At 46.5% G+C, this 6307-nt stretch overlaps 1 protein-coding gene across 5 annotated transcripts in view; it reads left to right on the top strand.

Moving 5' to 3' along the window:
• Positions 1-3974: 3974 nt before the first annotated feature.
• CDKL5 (cyclin dependent kinase like 5) overlaps positions 3975-6307 on the top strand; it is a 236531-nt gene continuing 234198 nt past the window's right edge. For all 5 annotated transcript variants that reach the window (XM_090062810.1, XM_090062792.1, XM_090062820.1 and 2 more), the window contains exon 1: positions 3975-4086. The gene's annotated coding sequence lies outside the window, so the exon portion shown is untranslated. The remainder of the gene's footprint in view (positions 4087-6307) is intronic.

Genomic DNA, 6307 nt, shown 5'->3' with positions numbered 1-6307 from the left:
TGGGTCTTGAGGTGACATAAGGGTCCAATCCTTGAGGATCTGTCCACAGACATTGCAGAGGGAGACTAGGCCGCAGGCTGGGATTCCTCTCCTTTTCCTTCCTCCATTCTCTCTTCTCTGTTTCAAGGGCAAGCTTGCTTTACCGTGAAATGGGCTGCTGCTTAGCTGAGGTTGTAGCAACACTGGAGTTGGTTGGCAGTCAGCTCCTCCTGGCCCCTGATGTCGGCATTGGTTTTCTTGAGTTATGTCTTCATTGTGTCCTTGTAACGTTTCTTCTGGCTGCCACAAGATCTCAGGCTGTTACTAAGTTGGGACCAGAGCACCTGTTTTGGGAGTTGAGAGTCAGGCACACAATGTCTGGTCCAGTGAAGTTAGTACTTGAGGATCAGTGACTTAATGCAGGTAATATTGGCTTTAGCAAGGATGCTGGTGCTTGTATGGCAATAGAAAACTGATGTGTATATTGCAGTGCTTACCACTTTGCACAGGGGCTGGACAGGGGGGGCAGGAGATCCATGAGGCAGTGACAAGCCCAAATCTGCCTTTATCTATTTGGGTGTAGGTTGTCTATTTGTTTATCTATTTGGCTTATCTATTTAACTCCTTACACCTCCCTTATCTCCCCACACCCCTTGACACCCTTCAAAGGATGTGCTCGCACCCTGGGGTGTCCTTTTGCCCCTGGCTGAGAGAGGTGGTTAGAGTTGTGTTACTGTGAATTCAGTCAGAATGCATGGTGGATATACACCTTTTTAGACTTACCGAGCATAAGATACATAATAGACTAACTGAATTAGATAGATAGATAGATAGATAGATAGATAGATAGACTAACTGAATAAGATACAGATTATATATTATAGACCAGGGGTGCTCAATCTTGTTCCTTTGTGAACTGGATGAGCAGTGCCTGGTCTATTCATGGGCTGGATGTGGCTGGTGGTCCTGATCCTGTGCCCCGGGGCAGCTGCTGCGGAGTCCCATCTGGCTTCATGGAGAGGGCCAGGGGTCGGGGGCCAGATCCATCCTGGTGGAGCAAAGGTGGTGTGGCCCAGCTCCAATCCAGCCCAGTGGGGAAAGGTGTGTGGCCTGGGTGCGGGGAAAAGGCTGTGATTCAGTCCTGATTCAGTGGGGGGGGAAGGCGGGTAAGAAAGGGATTATGGCCCATTACTAACCTTGTGGTGAAGAGAGAAGGGGGCACAGGCTGGCTCTGACCTGGCTGTGCTGAGAGAGAGGGTGTGGGAATCTGGTAGTGAGGAGAGGGTGGCCACTGCTCCCTGGACTCCTACTGCCAACTTTTTTAACCTGCAGGGAGCTCTGTGGGCCAGATGCAATGGGTCAGCTGGCCACATTTGATCCATGAGCTGGAGGTTGAACACCTGTTACAGACTAACTGAATAAGGTATAGATCTATATAATGAAGTAACTGAATACGATACATATCTATAGTACAGGCTGCCTGAATAAGATATCTATATTATAGACTCCTGAATAAGATATAGATATATATGATATGTATAGTAATAGATTAACTGAACTGGATATCTATATTACAGCCTAACTAAATAAGATTTAGATACATATTATAGACTACTGGCATAACATACAGCTACATATAGATATATATTGTTGACTACCTGAATAAGAGATATAGATATATATGGTAGACTACTTGAATAAGATAGATATATATAGATATATATGGAAGGCTACCTGAATAAATATATACAGGCATACCTCGGAGATATTGCAGGTTCGGTTCCAGACCACCACAATAAAGCGAGTCACACGAATTTTTTGGTTTCCCAGTACATATAAAAGTTATGTTTACACTATACTGTAGTCTATTAAGTGTGCAATAGCATTATGTCTAAAAAAACAATGTACATACCTTAATTAAAAAATACTTTATTGCTAAAAAATGCTAACCAATGGAAAAATGGCGCCGATAGACTTGCTCGACGCAGGGTTGCCACAAACCTTCAATTTGTAAAAAACGCAATATCTGCGAAGTGCAATAAAGCAAAGCACAATAAAATGAGGTATGCCTGTATACACATGTAAACATATAATAAATATAAATATATATCAATATAAATATTGATATATATTTAACTAAATTAGATAGCTATCTATATTACAGCCTAACTAAATAAGATGTATATTGCAGACTAACAGAATAAGATATAAAATAGACTAACTGAATAAGATAGGTATCTACATTATAGATTGAATAAATGATAGATACATATAGATATATTTTATAGAATACCTGAATAAGATATAGGGTTGTTAGTTGTAGCTATGTTGATCTAAGGAGCTAGGCAAACAGGGTTCTTTGGGTAAATGTGATATCTGTTATTAGACCAACTGAATAAGATATATGCATACAAGACAGAATTAACTGAATTAGATATCTATACTAGACTGCCTGAATAAGATAGGTATCTATTTTACAGACTGAATAAGTTCTAGCTACATATAAATAATATATAGGCAGTCCTTGGACTTACAACACAATTGGTTCCTGAAAATGGTGGCTTAAGTTGAAACGTAACTCAGAACCGATTTTCCCATAGGAACCAATGTTATAAATGGAGGATTGGTTCCTGAACCAAGGCCCGATACCCTGTTTTCACCAAAAATAACCCAGAATTTTGTACTCAATCAATTATAGATGAGTAATAGAGCTACATTAATGTATTTATATTGCAAATAGCAATCATATTGATTTGGAAGGACTTCTTTGAGGTGACTTTGGTGGACTTTTTGAAGGGCTCTTGGTTGGACTTTTTGAAGGGCTCTTGGCTGGAGTCTTCTCAGGAGTCCTGGCTGCAGGTTTTTGCGGAGTCTTGTCTGCTTTCTTAAAGAAAGTGTCCAAGGGAGTTTGGACAGATGTTCTCCAGGGAGATGGGTGACAGTGACTTGTTTGCTGGTGTGGCATCACATCAGATCAAGCATCGTAAAGTCAAAACTGATGTCAAAAAGTTGAAACAGAGCGCCAATTTATAAATACTATAAGTGCAAAATGTTGTAACTCAAAATGTTATAAGTGAAGGACTGCCTGTATAACAGACTGTCTGAATAAGATATACATACATCAAGGTCTGAATGACAGGGGAGTTCAGCCCCACCATAATAAAATTTGAAAATCATAACCTGGGGGAGGGGTGTCTCTATAGTGATGTACTGTGGGTCTCCAGCATCCTGGGGCCAATGCTTCCTTTTGTGCCCCCCCTCCACTTCTTGTAGCAACACTTAAAGTCACGTCCTGTGATAAGACCCCTGAAAGGCCCAGCTGGTGCCCATGGCCTCCCCTTACCCCTGTCTGTCCGCCACTGGGTCTCCGATGTTATTAGGGCATGTGATAGGCACCCCAATTTTTTTTGCATACCCTTTAAGAGTGAAAGTGTCATTTGAACCTTGATGTACATATGACATCAAGTGAACTGAATGAGAGGGATATCTACATTAGACTACCGGAGCAAGCCACAGGTAGGTGGGTGGGTGGATGGATAGGTGAGTGGGTGGATGGATAGCTGCATACCGGACTAAGTGAAGCAGACAGGTATCTATCTGTAGCACAGACTCCCCGAGCAGGTACAGAGCCCGCTCCGCGGAGAGCCGCGACCTGGGCGGGGGAGGAGTGCGCAGGCTGCGCTGCGAGCCCGGACCCGCGGGGCAAAAGTGGGAACGCGGGGCGGGGCGGCTGCTTCCCCGACCCCCCCAGCGCAGCCGGGGCTGCCTCCGCCCGCCAGCCGCTGGTTGCTCGGGAGCTGCAGGGCCACCCGAGCATACCAGGTTGGGGGCGGGGAGACACACCCATGGGGGCGGGCGCGTTTTCAGCCCCGCCCCCGGCAGGGCCGCGGCTGTCTCTGATTGGCCGACGCACGGGGGGCCGGGCCCCTCGCCCCCCTCCCATTGGCCAAGGGAGATGTCAATGCGTGTCCCCCCCAACCGCTCTTGGGAGGTGGGGCGAGGAGGCAGCAGGGTAGGGTGCGAGCGGAGCGGTCTGCCAGGAGCAGCGGCGGCGGCAGCAGCAGCGGCAGCAGCAGGCGCCGTGGGGAGCGGAGCGCTGCGGGGCCGGTGAGTAGTGGGGGCCGTCGCCCCGCCCCTCCCCTTCCCGCGGGTTATTCCGGGGTTGCTGCGGGCTCCCGCGACCCCCGGGGTAAATGTAGCCCGCGCCGAGCCCGTGTGCCCGTGCCCAGTGCGGGGGGTGCAGCGCACCGGGTGCTGCTGGGCGGGGGTGACGCGGGGCCGGGGCACCTGCCGGGCCACGCCTGCTGCCGTCTCCATCTTCCTAGCGCCAGGGACACGGGGTGGGGTGGGGGCGTGCGATGTAGGTTGGGTAAGTTACAGATGTAGAGATCTGTCTATCTGTCTTGGAGACTAACTCACTAAGAGGCACACACCCTGTGCACATGCATCCCTTACGTGCACACACATGCACCCCTGCATGCACAGGTGCACTCCCCATCCATGCATGCCCCCTGCACATGCGTGTACATGCATGCCCCCCCCCACACCCCTGTCCATGCATGCCCCCCCACATACATGCACATGTACACACACTCATCCACACACATCCCCCATGGATGCACACGCCCCCATGTGCATGCACCCTGTGTGCAAGCACAGACAGCCCATATGTGCATACACACACCTTTAATGTACACGTAACACACCGCATGCACATGTAGTGCACCGCATGCACACACCTACCAAAACCAGCTAAGATGGATAGATAGATATCTGTTAGGCTAATTGAATAAGATACATGCGCACACACACCCATGCATACATGCCCTCTGCATGCACATGCACACACAGGCACCCCTGCATGCACGCATGGCTTCATCTTCATTTTTTTTTTCCCAGTTGCCCCCTTTCTCTCAGGCTTTTGCAGCCTGTTGGAGGTGGGAGGGGAAGGGGTTCCGCTGAGGAGGATGTGGCGTGGTGCCAGCCCTGCTTTCCTTCTTGAGCTTCCCAGCTTTTTTTTTTCACCACCTCCTCCTCTCTGCATGGTGCTGGTGCCTACCATTGCTGCAGCAGGTAGCTTTCTCCAGCCGCATCCCTGTGAAACTGCCATAGTGAAACAGGTTACAGGCATGTACATTTCTCTCTGCTGCTGCTGGTGCTGCCACCGGTTTGGAATGGGTGATGCTCTCCAGGCTGGGGAAGATGGTGCTGTGTGTGTCTGTATCAATGTTTCGAAGGTTTCCTATCCTTTCTTGATTGCCAGGTGTAAAATATATATAGAAATATATTTTAAGTAAAAGCTTTGATAGTTGATGAAATAGTTCGGAGAGAACAGCAAGCCTTGAAAAATCCACTTGCCTCTTGGCAAGTGAAAGGTTTCTCTAGAGGGGTCTGGTGCTTCAGCCTCCAGGTTCTGCAGGTGTAAGGGTCACAATTTTCAAATGAACAATTGGACTGATTTAAAAAAAGATTCTTTTAAGAGGTACTGAGCACCTGCAGCTCACGCCAAGGTCAGTGAGTGGCTTGTATGTTGCTGGTGAAGTCATGGTCTCTTGGATGCATTGCTTCACCTGTGCAGTAGCCCTAGTCTTTTCCTGCTGCTGCCTCTTATTCTGCTAGATGCATCTTTAAAGCTAATATTTTGTCCTTCCAGAATTGGATGTAATTTAGCATTGCCACAGTGCATTTTGGATTCACCAAAAGCAAAATCATCTATAAATTTCACTCTCCCTCTGGTTGTGGTATGCATGTTGATTTCATAGCAAATGGGTCAGTTTTTCAACCTTATGTCTGTTACAACATAACCTCTATTATAGTAGACTTTGTGCTTCCATTGACGGGAATTTTATTATAAAATATGATTCCAGTCCTTAGCCACTATAATTTAGACTTTTTTTTTGCCTTAAAATAATTTTGAAGGCACTTTAGTTGAGGGTAGGTTGAAGCAGTTGCATGACATTCCATAATTGGATTGAAACAATATATTTAAGTGATACTAACGGTCAAGTTGAACACCTCAAAAACATCACAATACTGTTTTTCCATCCTATCTTCATATGGGATCTGGATTTTTTTAAAAACCACCTAGAAATAATATAACGAGGTATTATTAGCATAAATTAAGTGAGATTTTCTATTTAACAAACTTTTTTTAATGACACTTATGTCTCTTCCTTCTGCCTCTTGTTTTCTGGTTGTTTGGCAATATCACTTATATTCTTGACAAGCTGTAGAGCCCTGCCCCAAAACAGATTCCTGCACTGAACAACTTGCAGGATTGGGTCCTTGTTTTACACAGTATTACGGTGTCCAGGTAGTAAAACAACAT

This window comes from Crocodylus siamensis, chromosome 1, assembly GCF_052110815.1.
Source record: "Crocodylus siamensis isolate JL-2025a chromosome 1, ASM5211081v1, whole genome shotgun sequence".
NCBI classification, from domain to species: Eukaryota; Metazoa; Chordata; order Crocodylia; family Crocodylidae; genus Crocodylus; species Crocodylus siamensis.
The sequence above is the reverse complement of the archived record's forward strand: the minus strand, read 5'-3'. Positions and strand labels throughout refer to the sequence as shown.